Genomic DNA, 19,692 nt, shown 5'->3' on the forward strand with positions numbered 1-19,692 from the left:
CATGCTGGTAGAAATTAGGTAAAACGGATTAAAGTTTCCCTGCATTAAAGTCCCCAGCCACTAGGAGCGCTGCCTCTGGATGAGCGTTTTCCTGTTTGCTTATGGCCTTATACAGCTTATTAAGTGCGGTCTTAGTGCCAGCATCGGTTTGTGGTGGTAAATAGTGTGGTCTACAGCTTATCATGAGATACTCTACCTCAGGCGAGCAAAACCTTGAGACTTCCTTAATATTAGATTTTGTGCACCAGCTGTTGTTTACAAATATACACAGACTGCCACCCCTTGTCTTACCGGAGGCAGCTGTTCTATCTTGCCGATGCAGCGTATATCCCGTCAGCTGTATGTTATCCATGTCGTCGTTTAGCCACGACTCGGTGAAACATAAGATATTACAGTTTTTAATGTCCCGTTGGTAGGATATCCGTGATCGTAGTTAGTCTATTTTGTTATCCAATGATTGTACGTTGGCTAATAGGACTGATGGTAGAGGCAGATTACCCACTCGCCGTCGGATCCTTACAAGGCACCCCGACCTACGTCCCCGATATCTCTGTCTCTTTTTCATGGAAATGATGGGGATTTGGGCCTTGTCGGTGTCTGAAGAAAATCCTTTGCGTCCGACTCATTAAAGAAAGAATCTTCGTCCAGTACGAGGTGAGTAATCGCTGTCCTGATATCCAGAAGCTCTTTTCGGTCTCCCCTCTCCTCTCCTCTCATCCCCTCTCCTCTCCTCTAATGTCTCAATAGAATCTATCATTAAGACACAGAAACACAGAGACACCTAGCTAATTGTGGAGCCATCTTCTGAACACGGCAACAATAAAACGTAAAGTTCAAACCCCTGTGTTTTACTGAGACTGTCCGGGGAGAGACTCTGTTACCCTGTAATTACTGTCTTCAACATAATCACAGAGCAGGTATCCCATCAGGCATTCCATCGCTGCTAGCCATGAGCTAATCACGTCATCCCTTTCTTCGAGGTTTCACACAGCAGACATGGTATATCTGCCAAGAAGCAGAAACTATTAATGTAGTTGGTATTTTAAATAACTATGCTCTCAAAGACATGAATACATTGATGCAGACATGCATGAATGCACGCACGCACGCACACACACACACACACATATACTGTCATCCTTTTAGGGTACGGTAAGAGCTCCTACTCGTGACAGTCCTAATTTCTGGCCCAAGAGAATTACTAATTACCTTAAGGTTTGGAACTCTTATCTAATTAGAGGGACTCTCCAAAGGAACTTTAGACCAAAGTCTTTGTGCTTTTTAAACAAACTCACTGACAGACAGCTGTTTAGAGTTTATCCCCTTTGTCCTACAAAACCACAAGGAAAACACACTGTTATTTATGCTGCCATCATAGGGTCCTTACTCTGTAGAGAGAGAGAGAGAGAGAGAGAGAGAGAGAGAGAGAGAGAGAGAGAGAGAGAGAGAGAGAGAGAGAGAGAGAGAGAGAGAGAGAGAGAGAGGAGAAATAGGGGGGGAAACGAGTATGCAGAGTTAAGTGTACATTTTAATTGGATTTCAATACAAACAAACAACTGTCAGACCTAACTAACATGGCTGTAGATTAGCGTCGCAATATTCCTTCATCAAATAAACATGTTGTCACGCACACCAAGATGCTAGGAAACTGAAACGCAGTAGTCACGCCAAGCCATTAACTTCCTGGGAGAAAATTAAAACAATTACAGAAAGTGACTCAATGTATAAAAATGGTCCAAAATCATTATTTCAACAGATTTTTTTTTTTTTACCAAGTCTGGAAACAGATACGCAATTACAATCAGGACTCATATACCCCAAAAGTGACTCACTATGTATATGAATCATTAGAGTAATTATTCTAACTATATTTCATCCAAAACTAATTTCACCAGACCAAAGAGTAAAGGAACCGAAAGCATGTGTTTCATTTAAACTACCAATAATGAACAGATTCATTGAGACAATCATTGTACATTTTCCCAGACATAATTTTAAAGTCTATGTTCTTCTCTGTCTGACTGGCGTATTATCAGTCCTGAACAAGAGAAGAAGATCACTGTGTGTGTGTGTGTGTGTGTGTGTGTGTGTGTGTGTGTGTGTGTGTGTGTGTGTGTGTGTGTGTGTGTGTGTGTGTGTGTGTGTGTGTGTGTGTGTGTGTGTGTGTGTTTTCGTCTGGACTTCAAAGCGAAACCGAGGGGACCGAGAGGTCAATGACAACTCAGTAGAGCAACAACAAGAACAGAGTCAGCAAGTCAAACACACACTTAATTAATTCTTACTGAAAACACACACACGCACACGCACACACACACACACACACACACACACACACACACACACACACACACACACACACACACACACACACACACACACTATTCTTAAAGCTAAGAGGTACAGAGCTCAAGAGAGAAATTAATTTGCTTTGCTATGAAATACTGTACCTTGAATGTGGTGATAAGCTAAAAATGTGCAATGGATTATGAGTGGCCAGCAATACACAATGACCACTCGACAGTTAGGATGAAATGGTCAGTGGAGATATTCAGCAAAATTGGAGGAAGCCCCTTGTATGAAGAATACTGTCCACTTAGTCTATCTGAAAGAGCAATCTGCTTTGGCCTTGTATTAAAGACCCTCCATAGTTATAACACTCTGCATTCACAACCATGCTCTACCCTGCTCAGGCCTCCTGACATTGGGCAAATTCCACCAAATGTTGTCTGTGTGTGTGCACGTACCAATGTGTGTGTGTCTAGTCTCTATTTAGTCTAGCTCCTCACCACTAATACATCAGTAGGACTGCTGACACCTGCAGCATTTATAATACATACTATTTCATACATACACACACCCATTCCTCCCTCCTTCACTGCACACTGATCTTCCTCTACACTCCCAGGAAAATAGTCATACGGTTTTTTTCTGTCTTTCCTTTTTAAAGCAAATAATTAAAGCTGATTTGGCGGCTGTGGCCAGACCAGCAAAGAGCAGGATATGAGAGGGCTAGTATTAACTAAATACTGTACTTCTCTGGGGATATCTGGAAAAGCTCTTCTACTGTAGCTTCCTCCCCTCAGGACAAACTAAAGGCTAGCAGTGAGCCTGGTACAAAGGCACAATATTAAACATGATCAGTAACCCAGTAGTAACCCAGTAGTAACCCAGTAGTAACCCAGTAGTAACCCAGTAGTAACCCAGTAGTAACCCAGTAGTAACCCAGTAGTAACCCAGTAGTAACCTAGTAGTAACCCTAGTAGCCTACATACCGCGAGTGAAAACCCCCTACACCCTGTTGATACCCACTTCTCTCGACTCTCACCCCCTCGTTCCCTCTCCAAGGGGATAGATAATTACTCCCTTGCATATTCATGAGGGCAGATCTCATTACTGTGTTTGTTTTAGTCACAGCTCATGCATATTTAATGAGCCTCTTATTCCCTAACGAGGCTTAGCATTGGCCTTGTTACCCAAACAATAAATCACCAGCAGGAATACTACATATACACACACCGCTAATCACGTACACATCTGGAATATAAACACACACACAGTATATACCATCAAACAACTGATAGGGAGAGAGAGGTGAGGAGAAGAAGAGGTGAGGAGAACAGATGGGGGGGCAGGCGAGAGGAAGAGAGGAGAGGAGGAGAAGAGGAGAATGGACAGTAGTTTCTCAGTTTCTCATCATTTCAAATCACAGGTAGCCATAGAGACGCTTGTCAAATCAAATCAAATTTGATTGGTCACATACACATATTTAGCAGATGTTATTGCGGGTGTAGCGAAATGCTTGTAGGTGTAGCGAAATGCTTGTCTTATTTATTTGTGGACAACAATGGGTCACTCAGATTCACAGAGCTCATCTGAGCAGCAGCATCCCTCTGGTAAACCTTATGTCTGCCCTCCTTATCGCCTTTATTCCACTTTTACATCAACCTGACATACATGGTTTTATTAATTATATGGTGCGTCTTGACAGCCATCCCTTCTGTATGGTGACAAGAATGTCTAAACAGCACAGCCAAACGTAGGTGATTTTATTTCATTTGTTGAGAAGTTGACTTTTCAGCAGAATGGCTTTCTTGAACTTCTCAACAATCTTGAGGGGAGCTGAGAAAAACAGTGAATTAATGTAGAAAGAACTTTGAATAGAAAGATGTCACCCTTTCTACAGTGTCCTTTACCCTGGTAATAAAGCAGACACAACAACAACAACGACATTGTCCTCTTCCCACATCTCCAGCTGCTTTTCACCAACACATTTATTTATTCGTTTTTTGTTAATCCAGGTAGGTTATTTCAAACACAGTTACTTTCACAATGACGACCTGTCGATACACAACATACAGCATGCATCCTAACAAAAATACAAAACATTACCAGTGACCATCACTCTATAAAGGAGTCTCCTAATACACTAATAAAATATTTGACTGTAAAACATATATAGGAGACAGTAAGCTGGCGGCCTTGAAGAGAAAGCAGCATGTGAGTTCATTGACCCTGCCTGCCTCTCCCTCCATTCAGGCTTCAGAGCACAAGAAAAACTATCCTTGTTTAGATCGCTAGCCCTGATTGGTGGAAAACTCCCTCTTCTGCACCCACTGCCCTCTCAACTCCTCTCCCTCTTCCTCTCCTTCTTCCTCTCCTCCTACTCTCCTCTTCCTCTTCCTCTTCCTCTCCCTCTTCCTCTCCTCTCCTCTCCTCTCCTCTCCTCTCCTCTCCTCTCCTCTCCTCTCCTCCTACTCTCCTCTCCCTCTCCCTCTCCCTCTCCCTCTCCCTCTCCTCTCCTCCTACTCTCCTCTCCTCTCCTCTTCCTCTTCCTCTTCCTCTTCCTCTCCCTCTCCCTCTCCCTCTCCCTCTCCTCTCCTCTCCTCCTACTCTCCTCTCCTCTGTGTTACGGGAGCTGGATGGCTGAGAACCAGGAATATCAGAGAACAGCTGAGTTTACATTAGAGACATAGAGAGAGAGAGAGAGAGAGAGAGAGAGGGAGTGAGAGAGAGAAGGATGGGGGAGACTCTATTTGACCTGAACCTGCTAATGACAACCATCTAAGACCCACAGGATTACAAATCAAATACAGAGCCAAATTATGAACACACACTGACAATGTTGGGTTGTTTCTCCCCGCTACGAAAATACCCTTTTCAAAAAACATAATATTCTGAATTAAATATTTCTGTTTTTCCATCCTTAATACCCTGTGTCAGATGCCTCATGCAAAATAGCCTTTCAGAGCCTGAGAAACGAGAGAACAGAGAGAAAATAAAAATCCCCCTTTTTTCCCTAAATTGAGAGAGAGAAAGAGAGCGAGAGAGTGAAAGAGAGAAATGCAGAGTAACACAATCTTGACTGGCGCTGAACCAACAGCAACAAAAACATTTAGATAGCAGCGCTGAATAATGAAGGTCTTCAATGAGGACACAAATGACCTTTCTTCCTGATAACATGGACCTTCCCATAACAACTCTGTACACGTCATGTTGGACAGGCTAATACGGGACAGACTGTGTGTGTGTGTGTGTGTGTGTGTGTGTGTGTGTGTGTGTGTGTGTGTGTGTGTGTGTTGACTGTTGTGGAGAGGATCATAGAACTTTATTAGTCTCCTCACCACGCCAGAGACAATTCTTCACTGCCTGTAAGATGACAGAGCGGTGGGGAGAGAGAGAGGAAGAGAGTGAGAGAGAGAGAAAGGAGAGGGAGAGAGAGCGAGAGATGGGGGGGAGAGAGAGAGAGAGAGAGAGAGAGAGAGAGAGAGAGAGAGTAGAGAGAGAGAGAGAGAGAGAGAGAGAGAGAGAGAGAGAGAGAGAGAGAGAGAGAGAGAGAGAGAGGAGTGAGAAAGAGAGAAAGAGAGAGAAAGAGAGAGAGAGAGGGGAGAGAGAAAGAGAGAAAGAGAAAGCGAGAGAAGGAGAGAGAGAGAAAGAGAGAGGGTGTGAGAGAGAGAGAGGGTGAGAGAGAGAGAGAGAGAGAGAGAGAGAGAGAGAGAGAAAAAGGCCTCTCTTTGTCCACCACTCAGCCTCACCATGTTTCCTCTCTTCCGTTTCTCATTAGCATATGAAAAGCGAGAGATGTGTAAAAGGTCAGAGAGAGAGTGAAAGAGGATCCTGGCGAACGATAGAAAAACAAAAACAGGCCATAACACCCTTTGTGGCGTTCTGTGTTTCGCCCCACCGATCATTTCCATACGCCAGATGGAATTCCGATGATACGTCTCGCCGCGTTCCGAAGTCGAGTCCGTATGGAACTCACAGCGTCACTCACGAGTTACACGACGCCCCCTGCTACCCCCCCTCTCTGTTTCATTCACACACACGTACATAAGCATATGCATGTAAGAACACCTGTCATCCGAAAACATACATCCACAACTTCAGCTTAAAACAACATCCTCTCCATAAAATATATTTTTAATCACCTCCAAAATCCCCAAAAATATTCAAAAATCATATAAAATAATCAAAACGAAAAGTAGCTTTCAAGTTGATCAACAGTCCACCACTCCCTTTTAAACGAACAAAGATATCCACTCCTCTCCTCCCCATGCCACTGCTAGGGTTGTTCTGAATAGAGGCTTACAGAAGCACAGTTTACCTTGGCAGACCTATTGTCATACATATTACTTCACGTGACGACAGAGATGTGTGCAAACACACACACACACACACACACAGACAGACAGGAAATATGAGCCTGAGCTTGTTGTTCTGCTACCCTTCGACAAACATCATCTACCCGGCGAGGGAGGCCAGAGAGAGGGAGTAAAACGAGAGAGAAAGGAAAGAGGGAAGGAGAGAGCATTTCATCTCCCTTTCATCTCTGTCACTCAGTCAACCATTCAATGCCCTATTCACCCGCCAGGCAGGCATTATGCAAAACCATTCTAATCCTTTTCCTATGCTTTCACACTTGTATAAACCTCCATTCCTGCCTCTAAAAGGCAATTTTATCAGTTTACCTTTCTGTCAAAAAACTGGATAAACTACGTACAAGTTCTAGCACCTAACTCCTCTCTCCAATCTCTCTCTCGCTCTCTCTCTCCACTCTCTCTTTTTCTCTCTCAGTCTATGGCTATAGGAAACAACAGATGATTGCAGAAGGTATTTGTCTGTTTGAGACAGGAGTGGTTTTAAATATCTAGGGTCATTGGGTAAAGGGAGATGCAAGAAAATGGTTTATAAGTTCCTAGAGAAACCTCCTGTCTGTCTGACTGTCTGTCTGACTGTCTGTTTGGCAGAGTCTGAGCCTAGACAACTAATCAGAAACAAATTAAAGAATGTGTCTGCACTGAACGATACCCACATATGGATGACACACACAGCTGTCATACACATATTGTTTTCTTGTCATCCCCTCCCATACACACACTGCCATCACCGACACACACACTCACATCACTACCATACGCCCGCTAGCTTACAAACTGTCACACACACTTCTGTCACACATATGCACACACACCAGATGAGGAAGCGAGGCTGCCAGAGAGTGTTTTGCATATGTAAATTCCAGCACAAGGGAAACGTGTGTAAACATGACTCATTGTGAGGAGACTTAATCCAACCGACCGACCGACCCCCCCCCCCTCTCTCTCTCTCTTTCTCTCTCTCTGTTTCTCTCTCTCTGTTTCTCTCTCTCTGTTTCTCTCTTTCTTTCTTTCCAATTATTCTTTTTTAAAGGGGGGTTGGAGGGGTGGGGGGCCCACCAACCAACCGACCAACCAACCAGGGGACATTAGACATTAGTCAGCACAATTAACCAGGTTCCCATGGCTACTAATGAAATTTGGCCACGCCGCCACACCGCTTCCAGACATAAATGAGATAGGCTGTTATGCGTATCCACGGCAGAGTGGACTGACTGACTCCAGGCCCATTATACTGGCCTGTTCCACGGTGGTACAATAGAGCCGCTTGTATGTTCACTGCTGATCCTCCCTCACACACACACTGCTCACACACACATCCCTCCGGCGGTACAAGCCCCCTCTGCCTGACAATTTGCATATGTTAATATAATTAGCTGCTAATTACACTAAACTTGTGCATATTCACAAGCAGCTGCCCCCGGGAGCCACGAGAGGCTCTTTACGTTCCAAGTCTTTAACCCCTTTCTCTGTGTGTGTGTGTGTGTGTGTGTGTGTGTGTGTGTGTGTGTGTGTGTGTGTGTGTGTGTGTGTGTGTGTGTGTGTGTGTTAGCGGTACTGCCCCAGGGCAGCCACAGAAAGCCCCCCTCTTTAAGACATTAAGCTTGGCTGCTCCTGACTGACTTCTTGGCTTCTACCCCTACAGGCCCTGGGACCACAGTACTGACGCTTCACAGCCTCTCACACCAGGAACACACACACTTCTCAAACAACAGTATGTGTATACATGTACAGTAGATGTACGTTCTTCATTTTTCCTCATCACACCATTTATGTCTGGCAGCATAAAACGCCTCGATATACGCACACAATATAGTACACAATATAGTACAGTGACTCCTTCTAAAAACAGAGTAAAAAAAGAACTCAAAATCGGAGTGAAACAAATCGCTGTGTGTGTTGAGTGACTATGGGGAGAGAAGCAGTGGGGAAGGTAATACAGTGATGTGTATCTCTAACCTTAACTCATATCAAAACATCAGTCAAGTGTATGCATTAAAACCATTACAGAGATCACTGACCGACACTAGCCTACACCTCATCCCAAATGAAATTAAAGAGGGGAAAATGAAATGAAGGACAGAAGGAAAATGGAGGGGAGGAACAGGCAGAAAACAATAAGTAGAGTGTGAGTGTTTTAGTTTTAATAATGGGACGTGGGAGGTTGTGCTTTTCACATCGTAATGGCAGTGAATCTTAGAGGAAGCCAAGCGACTGTGCTGCTACGATTACAGACATATTGTCTTTGTCTCCCTCTGTCTCTTTCTCACTCCTCTGTCCCTCTCTCTATCTATCTCTGTCCCTCTCTCTATCTATCTCTGTCCCTCTCTCTATCTATCTCTGTCCCTCTCTCTATCTATCTCTGTCCCTCTCTCTATCTATCTCTGTCCGTCCCTCTATCTATCTCTGTCCGTCCCTCTATCTATCTCTGTCCCTCTCTCTATCTATCTCTGTCCCTCTCTCTCTCTATCTATCTCTGTCCCTCTCTCTATCTATCTCTGTCCGTCCCTCTATCTATCTCTGTCCCTCTCTCTCTCTCTCTATCTCTGTCCGTCTCTCTATCTATCTCTGTCCCTCTCTCTATCTATCGCTGTCCCTCTCTCTATCTATCTCTGTCCGTCCCTCTATCTATCTCTGTCCGTCCCTCTATCTATCTCTGTCCCTCTCTCTATCTATCTCTGTCCCTCTCTCTCTCTATCTATCTCTGTCCCTCTCTCTATCTATCTCTGTCCGTCCCTCTATCTATCTCTGTCCCTCTCTCTCTCTATCTATCTCTGTCCATCCCTCTACCTATCTCTGTCCCTCTATCTATCTCTGTCCGTCCCTCTATCTATCTCTCTCCGTCCCTCTATCTATCTCTGTCCCTCTCTCTATCTATCTCTGTCCGTCCCTCTATCTATCTCTGTCCGTCCCTCTATCTATCTCTCTCCGTCCCTCTATCTATCTCTGTCCCTCTCTCTATCTATCTCTGTCCGTCCCTCTATCTATCTCTGTCCCTCTCTCTATCTATCTCTGTCCCTCTCTCTATCTCTGTCCGTCCCTCTATCTATCTCTGTCCCTCTCTCTCTCTATCTATCTCTGTCCCTCTCTCTATCTATCTCTGTCCGTCCCTCTATCTATCTCTGTCCCTCTCTCTCTCTATCTATCTCTGTCCGTCTCTCTATCTATCTCTGTCCCTCTCTCTATCTATCTCTGTCCGTCCCTCTATCTATCTCTGTCCATCCCTCTACCTATCTCTGTCCCTCTATCTATCTCTGTCCCTCTCTCTATCTCTGTCCGTCCCTCTATCTCTGTCCGTCCCTCTATCTATCTCTGTCCGTCCCTCTATCTATCTCTGTCCCTCTCTCTATCTATCTCTGTCCCTCTCTCTATCTATCTCTGTCCATCCCTCTATCTATCTCTGTCCCTCTCTCTATCTATCTCTGTCCCTCCCTCTATATATCTCTGTCCCTCTCTCTATCTATCTCTGTCCCTCTCTCTATCTATCTCTGTCCCTCTCTCTATCTATCTCTGTCCCTCTCTCTATCTATCTATATCTATCTATCTATCTATCTATCTATCTATCTATCTATCTATCTATCTATCTATCTATCTATCTATCTATCTATCTATCTATCTATCTATCTATCTATCTATGTCCCTCTCTCTATCTATCTATGTCCCTCTCTCTCTCTATCTCTGTCCCTCTCTCAATCTAGACTGGTCTAATATAAAGAACATTTAGAAAAATAGCCCTAGCACATATGAAAATCACACAGCTGTGTGACATACACGCACCAGATGGTAGAGGAAGGAAGATTAAATAAGTGCAAAAACTCTCTCTCTCTCACACACACACACACACACACACACACACACACACACACACACACACACACACACACACACTCACCTATGTCAGACAGAGAGAGAGACAGTGAGACAGACAGTCCTGGGTGTACTGTCTCTTAATGAAGGTCTGCAGGGACAGAGGAGTCACAGTCCATTCTGTTGACGTGAAATGAGATGCGTATGACTATGGTAATGCATCTCTGCCTGTATAATCATACAGGCTACTGCTGCTAGCCCATTTCATTTACTTCTATTCATCACACACACCACATATCAAACAACACATTTACAATTCCTCTCAGATACATCCATTTCCTTCCATGAATTTTTATATTATAAGGACAGAAAATGAATAAAAGAGAATCCTACTCGGCTGTCTGGTGTGTACAAAGATATTCTGTTCACCCGACCGTGGCATTCAGTAATGGGGATTTGGAAATAACCTGTGTGTGTGTAAGTGAGTTTCTCTTTAGTAATACCTACTACTCGGATTACTAGCCCGTCTTAAGTATTCAACTGGACTCATATTTATTCCCTTTCTACCTTTAGTCTACTTGGTGGTCTTTAAGCAGTGATACTGTCCTCCCTACTATGGCCTATAGAGATCTACAGAAGAGCACATTAAAATGCAGGAAGAAAGGCTTGTTGCAAGGCTTTCTCCCTATCCCTCTCTCTCTCTCTCTGCAGCATGGGATTTTAAATCCTCCAACCTCCCTCTATTAGAAGAGAGACTTATTGAGGTAGAAACCATAAAAAATGAAGGAGGGAAATGTAATCCCTGAAATATTGATTTGCACATTAATATCAGATAGACAGAGGGCGATGAGGCTGGGTGGAAATGACACATTGTCGACCCCTAAGAGAGGCTGGAGCCAATCTTCCTGCTGGATATGTCTGCACGGGAGAGTTATAGGAGGGTTTCACCTCACTCTCTCTCTCCCTGCCCCTCTCATCTCTTATCCCTTCTTCCTCCCTCTGTTCCCTTTCTCTCTGGTAGCACCTGATCAAGGCAGTAATGGTGAAATGTGTGTTTACTGAGAAATATGCTGTATCATATACTGAAGAGTAAAAAGCTATGTTGTGTGTGTTGAATCCAGTGAAACTTTAAGCCATGAACAGAACAACCAGGAATATATATCTTGTCTTGTATCCCTGCCTGCTATAGCCATTGACTCACTGTGTTTTATACACACTAATACACATGTTATTATACTGTACTAATAACCTTAATGCGCTGTTATAACCTGCCTCTGCCTTGACCTTTTCCTGCTGTAAGCATCTTGAGGAAGTCTGATGTACTGGTTTTTAATAATGAAGAAAAAATGTATCTTCGTCTTCCATTGTCCTCCCAACCTGGCAGTATAGCACTAACACATCCTGAATCCCCTACCAATGCATGCTTTATACCCAGGCTAATGTCCTTCATACCCAGGCTAATGTGCTTCATACACACACACACACACACTAATACTGTTAATATAATAATAATAATAATCTTCATCATCACAGAAAAGCACAAAAAACGCCCAGTCCCCCAAAAAACGAAACATCTATTAGCATTGCCTTAAGAATGTGACTGACAGAGAGGAAAGAAGGAAGGATGTAGCCAATGTTCTGTGAGACAAATTACATTATTAATAGTGATGAAACTGCAATTATATTTTTCCATCTTTTCCCATCATTTTCGGTTTTTAACAGATTAAATGGAGTGTTACCATAGCTTATCAGAAATAAAACATTAGTAGCAGACGTGAAATTAACTACACTACACTGCCCTCATCGCTGGAGTTATATATCTTAGCATTGAACCCATTGCTCCCAAATCACCAGTATTCCGGCACATGTTTAAAGGTATCAAATATATCAAGTTTAATTCTCAGAATGTTTGATGAATTATTATTTTATTTTATTTTATTTTACAAATGCCATTCGTTGGAAATATCCCTAAAATATGCTAATCATAGTCCCAATCCACTGTAGCAGTCTAATAATAATAATAATAATAATTATTATTATTATTTAATATAATACTTTATCCAAATAATTATATTCAAAATTGTACAATGGTAGAAATAATTTATGCAGTCTTCATTGTTGCTTTAGCCCAAGAATCCATGGAAAATCTCGTATTTCCATAAAATAAAATAAAATGATGCATTTATTTCCAAAGTTATCTAAAGAACTACAAATATCAGAAAATAGCTCATATGATTTTTCCCTAAATCAAAGCAAAAACAAAGAAATGTAAAAATCGCCCTAATATGCCGAAGAAGAGAAAGCCGTAGTTGAAATCCAGTAGAATACCATATTACTGATGTGCGGTGAAAGAGCAAGCAGAGAGCTCAAACATACACACTCACACACACAGCGTAGCATAGCCTACCGGAGTTTGAGGCTGCCTCTCGTATCGCCGTGTTTTTTCTGCTCTCTCAATGCAAGCGATCGATGTCCATATCATTGTCGTGTCCCAATCCCAGCCAAGATTCTACCTCAAACCAGCCACCATGCAAAAAAAAACACCACAGCTCCTCTCCTCACCTCTCCTCTCTTCCCCAAGTTACACTAAACAATCACCATGCATCGACTACTCACCACCGAAGCCTGGGGTAAAACATCATCACTGGCAATGGAAGGACAATTCATTATGTGGAGAAAAAATATGACCCCACCAAAGCGAATGAAGGGGAGAAATGGGATCTAACGTTTCGGCAAGAGGACTGTAGTAAAGCAACAAGATAACCTATATTCAAGAGTTTGGGCCTCTTATGCTCTTTTTCCCAATGCCTGTTTTAATATTTTGTCAAAGATAAATAAGAACCGTGAGTTTTTGGCTCCAGGGGACCTGCGTGCTATCAGTAGCCAAACAACTGGGCGACACAGCCACCCACGCCTCGGTGCATGGCTACTCCTGTAGACGAAGCAGGTAAAAACGAATTTATATGACCGTTATACATTGATATGCATGGTGTCGTCTAAAAATACATTTAATGCATATATCTAAACAATATATAGGCTAAACGTGGAAATCGTGTTGCTCTTCGCGTCACTTAAGAATTACGTGTAACAATAACGTGAGGAAGATAGCGACATTGTCAGAAAATATATGAATGGATACAATGTAGCCTAACTGCCGAACCGTCAGTTCCAGCTTTTACAAGTGGTCCAGCCCTGGAACAAAATAGAACACTTTCACGGAAAACAGGGAGAAAAAAGTAGCCTAGCTTAGAAGACCACGAGAGATCGGACCTCGCGACGTTTAGTCTAGCGCCGTAATTAACCATGCCACACCGGGTAAATACGTGATATCATGTAATGTGTATGGCATACGATCAAAACCAGACAAACCCTAGTAAACTTTGAGCGCAGATTTGGCCAAGGTAGCACTGATACTCACGTAATGGCTTTCGTCTGGCCCCTGACAGTTCTCTGCTAGTAAAACCAAAGCAGGACTTCCACAAACACCTCAATAGGCGATGTTTTCCAAGGCAAAGCTACTGACGAAAACATACCGCATGAAAACAGCTGTTATGCACGGAGCGCTATTCTGCGGGATCCACTAAAGAAAGATAATCTATACTTGACCTAAATTTAACACCAACTAGCCTACTCAATAAAAGTTATAGGAAAAAAAAACTTACTTTCTTCGCCCCGCAGTTCGCTCCCCTACGTCTCTTGCTTTTGGTTTGAAAACAGTCACATCCAATGGTTGCGAAATATGATAACACAAAAATTGAAAAAGGGGAAAAATTGATAATCCTCCCAACTTTATTGGGAAAAAAATACAAATGACAAGCGGTGTGAAAGCTATCCTTTGGGTCCGATCGGTGAAAGAAGTGTCGACTGCAGCCTCGCAGTTTCGGTTGTGGAGGGGTCGAGAAACGGCGGAAGGGAAATGAAAATCCGATATGTCTTTATTCTGCTAATTATTATCGTTTTAGCCCTGTTTAAAAAAATGGCTGATTAAGTTGAGTGCGCATGTCTTTGTGTGTCTATTCCCGATATGCACTCTGGGAATGGAAGAGAGAGGGCGAATAAGAGAGGGAGGGGGGGAAAGAGAGGGAGAGAAAGAGAGAGAGGGAGAGAGGTGTAATTAGCGAGCTGATCAACAGTCTCCACATTGCAAATGACGGGCTGAGCCCCTGTCTTAAGCAAAGCCGGTAGGACGGAACGCGTCAGATAGACCAAAGTGATCTTAACTGGGGGAAATCTTTACGTTTTACCGACCGGTCCAACGACATGCAGAACAATAAAGAGCCATTCCCTCTTAACCGAATAGAGTAGAATTACAGAGAAGTCATGCTTTTTTTTGTTATAAAGGTCCGCAGATGAAGAATAATATCCTGCTGTCTTTCATCCTACACATTGCAAGGTTAATATAGAATATGACATTATGTTAAAGCTTTCAGAATGTCAGTATATATTCCAAATATATTGATGTATTTGCTTATTTTGGTGTCCTGATTTTAATGAATATAGGATAATATTTGATCTAGTGGATTAAATAACCTACATTTAAGTTTGAGCGATGCACAAATTGAAGGGCTTCAGTAGAAGCTTGTTACAGATAGATAATCATTTAGTGTGTTTAACTGTGTTGTAAATTTTTTAACTGATTGAACACCATATGTAAACAAGGGCATGTTGTCAATATATTGAACACAACATCGACATGTTTATTACATAGTTGTAAAACTATGACAAAAGAGAGCATGCTTTAGGCCTATATACAATATAAAGTGGAGGAACACACCGGCCTTAACCGAAAGTGTGATATTTATTTTAATATAAATTAGATCCCAACATCATAACTTGATGCAAAGTCAATGAATTAAGGGTCGATTATACATAAACCTAAATTACGTTCTTCCTTCAGTGTTTCTAAAGATTATGTAAAAGGTTGAATACTGTAGCATGGATTTGATTTATTGTAGAGGCCGAAGAAGAGCACAGATACGCGTCTATGGATGTCACGAACATATATATCAGTATTTATATGAAATACTAGGCTAATGCATGCGCCTACATTACAAACAAAGAACCAGCCTTCAGAAGATATGGGTTGAAAATGTGAATAATGTGTTTGTGATGATGGTAAAATATATCTCTCGTGATGAGTGGAGAGCATAGCCTATACTATAGAAAATAAAAACTGCAAATAGCCTACATGTGCATCAAAGTCATCCACATTTTACAAACTCCCAGTCCACATAAGATGACACTGGGCCTAGCAGAACCAAGCGGAACACTTCAGACAACGTTAGAACCATTAAATCAAACACACCATTCAAAGCAATACATTTATGTATTCATAAATTGCATACGTCCGTAGTAGGCCTATTGCTCTATTCCCGTCCAGCCTAACCATTTTTATTTCACTTTTTCTGTCTCTTAATAGTCGCTATCGAGAGAGACCTTACACGGTGTTAATCGTGAAAGGAATCAGGAGATCGGTTCTCCTTCATGAAAAAAATCGAAGGGGGTGAATTGACTGAGCCGGGACTTGGGATCGTACGATAAGGCTGTTGGCAGTCAACTACTTCCTACTGCAGTAGCCTACAACTGAATAGGACCCACCCTAACCCAGTCCGAACCAAGCCTGACACAGGGCTGCTGGAACCCGGACTACTGGGGGCTGTGACCCGGGTTAAAGGTGTTCAACCGAGGCGTCACTTTTTACCCTGATCCGAGGCTGTGGCTCTGGCGTCCTTCAGGGATTCCACGCTCTTCTCCCCTGAGAGGCCACTCACTCAGCGGCAGGAGAAGCCAGTCAAGCCGCTGCCTGGTTGACCAAACAGCACGGAGCAAGAGGCAAAGGACGGAGCATTTCTGGTCTCAGAGAATCTTTAGGCTATAGTAGCCGATAATGCAAAACCTGGTGCAATGGACTAAAGGTTGTTCTGAATCTTTACCGTTGACGATTTTATTTCGCATGGATGGAGGACTTTGTAACTATTGATTGATTTTGTTTTTCAAGTGGACGCTTTTGCATGGGGGGTGGGGGGTGGGGGATTTGGAGTAGACGCTAGCTGGGGCCAGACTGAACTATTCCACTTTTAGTAGCCTTAGCTCTTAGGCGACTGCGAGGGACTTGTCCATATTGCAGACTTTCGCTTGTCTTGTCATTTGTTTTCACGGGGAAAATGAGATAGTAAGACGGATTTAAGGGACTGATACTGCTTATCTTAGCCTCATGCATTTTTTAATCCCCCGGTCGCCTCCCTCTCACTCTCCCGGCAGACGATGCTCATTCTCCGGGGGCTGCTTGACAAAAGCCTGCCTTAACTAATATTTCGCCCCATTGCCATATCTCAGCATCCCCAATTAATAATAGATTGTTATCTGTAAAGTCAGTGTGTGTGTGTGTGTGTGTGTGTGTGTCCTCAGGTTAAATTATAAAAGGACCTTATACCAATTGAGCTTTTATCAGAATGATCATTTGCAAGTGTTTAATTTTCAAACGAAGAAGAATAAAAATATAACTACTTCTGCATTGCTTTTTGTGAATGGTTATTACAATAATATGACAATTATTTTGAACTACATTTTATATGATCAAATTCCTGAATCTTTCTCTCTGGGTCATTGTCTTCCACTGCTTTGAGACATGTTTAGCCCTCGGTAGCGGTGCTGGGACCGTCCTGCCATAAGGGACTAGGAGGCTGGGAGGTTGGGGGTTCTCCCTTGTCTCAAATCAGATGGTTTTAGTCCAAAGCGCCGGCGCCCTCTGGGGTCCGTTTGACCCTCTCCTAAAAACACACAGACCCACTGGCAAACCCTCTACCCTACACAATGGCCCAACTCCCTACACACAGACCCATACCCAGAGTAGCCTACATTCATAGCAAAGTGCCAAACACAACTCACAACAGGCAGAGTAGCAACAGCACACATGCATCGTTTGTAATCAACGGAAACAAGGGGGTAATATTTATTACAAATAAAGTTTTCTTTTATAAAAATCCATAACTATCAATGGAAAAATATCGCCAAAAAATAATGGCATTAACGGTAAAATCATGTGCATCAAAATGGTCAGAAATTAATTACGTAGGCCTATCAGAAATCACGTAGTAAATTTCACATTTGAATATTGCGTGGCACAGTGAATTTGAATAAAACAAAGGCTTACGATGCAAATAAATACATTCAAAATGGAAATAATATGCAACTTCATTCATATAGTTTCACTTGCTAAATACGTTTACCGAGAGAAACAAATAATATTTCCATACTTTGCAATACACATTACGCACAGACATAACTCCACAGAGAAATCTCAAATTTTGTCTCCTTCCATTCAAACACAGAACATTTTCGAAAATCCGCTACAAATTAACTTTTTCCTCACAGAAACCCAACCTAAACATTCTCGACGTTTTAATGGCATAGACCCTAAACCAGACAACTCGCATCCATAAAAACACAATCTGTTTAAAACTTCCTTTAAATTCCCAAAAGCACAAACTCACGCAGCAGCAGAAGAGAAATAAAAAGTATATGTACCTTTGGTAAAATAGCATTCCGCTTTTCTTCTTTCTCTTACTCTCTTACGCTCAGTAGCGATCCGTTTATAGCATATGGAATCTGTTTTGAAAATGCCTAGATTTCGCACATTGTCATTGAAAAGAGGGGAGCGAAGTGATGCCACTACAGAATAGAGGAAATGAGTTGCGCATTGGACGCAGCCTCCCCTCCACGCGGATTTATCCAACTTTAATTTAATATTCCGCAATCACATAGTGATGGCATATAATTCAAGGAGAATTTCAGAGGAAGGAACTGCTTTGTGTTTTTCCACTAGTATTTCATCTGCAGGAGAGGTGGACAATGCTTTTGTGCCTATTATCTGTCCTCTTTCTCTTATTTTATTTGTCCCCTTCTGTTTTGATATTTCACAGCAAAACAACATATGTTTATTTGTTTGTAGATCACTTGCGAATAACTTCCGGCTTATCTGTGGCTCGTGTCACGCTGGAATCATTCCCAACATAAAATCGAGACCCATAAACGCTTGTTTGTAAAACACTGAGCCCAGAATCAATGTATTGGGACATTTCGATCGATTATATAAACGAAAATCCATACACAACATGAGGCCGATATCAGCCCACTCTTCCGATCTCTTGAAAGGAGAGGAAAAAATAGATGGGAAAGAGAAAAGAGAGAAAGAGAGCTATAGGGCTTAAAAACAATGTTTATATCAATGTTGTGGCTACTCAGAGTAGCCTGATTCCAGATGGGAAATGATAGTACAAGCCCTGATGACAACAATTAGACTAGTGCGTAATCGAAGCGACCACACGGAATACGGCTACATTTAAAGGGTCAACTAGCAATTCCAGCCAATACCACGTTTCAGCATCACATTACAATAATCAGTCGGTTCCTGACGGCCTTTCATCAGGCATTAATCAAAAATGCTAAATAAAATCAGGGGCTATCTATCCACTTGATAGCATGGTGGCATTGTTACCAGCTGAGAAGAAAACAACAACCAACACGCTCGTTTATTGCATAAACTGTCGATTAATGATATGCGATATGATTTTAGGGAGAGAAGGGAGGGGAGTTACAATCACGAGATGTCAATCATGTTAAATTTACATGGAATCACAGCTGCTTGCGTCTCCGTACTAGGGGAGGGGTGCCCGAGAGGGGTTAAGGAGGTGTATGGAGGGGGTGGCCACGCATGCGGTGCCATTCTCTTTATTTGATAAGAGGAAATCAATGGAAGAGATTGTAAAGTCTTTACTGGGGCCAGACGCGCATGCAGCCGTGCACGGTGTTCCCGGGTTTAAAAGGGGTGCTTGGTGAAAAGTGACTTGCAGAACAGCGGCGCGCGAACGGGTCGATCTGGTGAGGAAATCTGCACTAAACTGTACACTAATACACTTGGTCACCTCGCCTCCACCACACACACACACGCACACACACACACACACACACACACACACACACACACACACACACACACACACACACACACACACACACACACACACACACACACACACACACACACACACACACACACACACACGCACGCACACATACACACACACACACACACACACACACACACACCTCTTTCTCCCCCTCCATCCCTACTTCCTTTCAATCTCCCTCGCCCTTGTGCCCCCTTCCACTTGGCCCTTGGTCCTCGCCATGCGCGAGCTTTTCATTGTTGTTTAATAGACACGCGCGCAGG

The 19,692-nt window shown here is 42.8% G+C and overlaps 1 protein-coding gene and 1 long non-coding RNA gene across 2 annotated transcripts in view; one reads left to right on the forward strand and one right to left on the reverse strand.

Annotated features, from left to right (window-relative positions):
* The window catches only part of zfhx4 (zinc finger homeobox 4), a 101,871-nt gene extending 87,387 nt beyond the window's left edge, over positions 1 to 14,484 (reverse strand). The window contains 1 exon segment of the mRNA XM_045210496.1: positions 14,123 to 14,484. The gene's annotated coding sequence lies outside the window, so the exon portion shown is untranslated.
* On the forward strand, positions 12,750 to 16,972 carry LOC121549760. The gene is made up of 2 exons (XR_005996862.2): positions 12,750 to 13,407; positions 15,880 to 16,972. It is a non-coding gene; the product is annotated as an uncharacterized LOC121549760 (long non-coding RNA).
* The last annotated feature ends 2,720 nt before the right edge of the window (positions 16,973 to 19,692 follow it).

The sequence above is a fragment of the Coregonus clupeaformis genome, chromosome 34, assembly GCF_020615455.1.
Source record: "Coregonus clupeaformis isolate EN_2021a chromosome 34, ASM2061545v1, whole genome shotgun sequence".
Classification (NCBI taxonomy): Eukaryota; Metazoa; Chordata; class Actinopteri; order Salmoniformes; family Salmonidae; genus Coregonus; species Coregonus clupeaformis.